Source organism: Octopus bimaculoides, chromosome 25, assembly GCF_001194135.2.
Source record: "Octopus bimaculoides isolate UCB-OBI-ISO-001 chromosome 25, ASM119413v2, whole genome shotgun sequence".
Classification (NCBI taxonomy): Eukaryota; Metazoa; Mollusca; class Cephalopoda; order Octopoda; family Octopodidae; genus Octopus; species Octopus bimaculoides.
Window position 1 is genome coordinate 6,120,433 of NC_069005.1, and position 1,333 is coordinate 6,121,765.

The window sequence follows — 1,333 nt, forward strand, 5'->3', positions numbered from 1 at the left end:
ATCTTTTAAATTATTTATTCCATTATTTTTTAATTATATATATTTTTTTAATTTTTTTTTTATTGTATTTTATATTTTACATCTGAGGATTCAAGCTGCAACTCCTTCAAAACTCATTTCTCCAATTTCATGTCTGTCTGTTTGTCCCTGACTCTGTCTCTCTCTCTCTCTCTCTCTCTCTCTGTCCCTTTCTCTCCCTATCTTTCTTTCTCTGTCATGTCTGTGTCTTTCTCCCCCTCTCTCTCTATATATATATCTTTCCCTGACTCTCTATATCTGTCCTTCTCTCTCTCTTTCTCTCTCTCTCTCTCTCCATCCCCGTTGTCTGTCTCCAAGACACCAATAAAATGCCTCTTCCAGTTGTCAACTTGATAAATTGGTTCTTCTACTTTTCATATTTGTCCCCTAGACCCCTCCATGCTTTGACCCTACCATTCGTGGGGTTGGTTGGGAAAGGGGTAACTAGGGAGGAGAAAGAGAGAATGGTGATAGCAGTGAATAGAAATCATGGTGGTGGTAGTATCTGTGGTGGTGGTGGTGGTGGTTGTTGTTGTTGTTGTTCTTAGGTCCACAGTTCAGCCCTGGCTGAGCAGATTTATAATCAAAGGTGGCAGGCATAGCTGCAAGGTTAAGAAGCTCACGTTGTAACCACATGGCTTCAGGTTCAGTCCCATTGCAGTGCATCCCAGGCTGACCAAATGCTTAGCGTCAATTCTTCCAGAGCTTTACATTCTGAGATCAAATACCACAGAGGTCAGCTTCACTTTTCATCCTTTTAGGGGGCCGAGAAAATAAGATACCCTCCCCCTAAAATAAGTACCAGTTAAACACTGGGGTCAGTGTAATCGACTCATCCCCACAAGCTGCCCTTGTGACAAAAACTTGAAACCATCATCATTATTATTATTATTATTATTATTCAGTAGTTTTATTTTTATAACGAGCTTTCACTTCACTACCGAGCACAGCTCTGTGTGCCTTGGGTATGTGCTGTGGTTTGCTGTGATGCTCTTATGGTTACTGTATTGAAAGTGTTTTGCGTAGGATGTGTGCAGTGCCCAGTAGTGCAATTTTCTGTATGTTATATATATTTGTAAGTCCTGGTGTTTTTGTTATGTATTTGTCTGAATATTTTTTTATTATACCTAAGGCACCTACTATGATAGGAATTGTTTCTGTTTTTAGATTCCACATTCGAGTTACCTCTATTTCCAGGTCTTTGTATTTTGAAAGTTTTTCCATTTCTTTTAGAGAAACGTTGTCATCTGCTGGTATTGATACATCAATTAGAAAGCATTTTTTTTCTTCATGATCTTTGACAACTATATCTGGT

At 38.8% G+C, this 1,333-nt stretch overlaps 1 protein-coding gene across 1 annotated transcript in view; it reads left to right on the plus strand.

Moving 5' to 3' along the window:
• The window catches only part of LOC106877138 (ribonuclease P/MRP protein subunit POP5), an 8,924-nt gene that overhangs the window by 3,139 nt on the left and 4,452 nt on the right, over positions 1-1,333 (plus strand). The gene's annotated exons all lie outside the window — the stretch shown is intronic.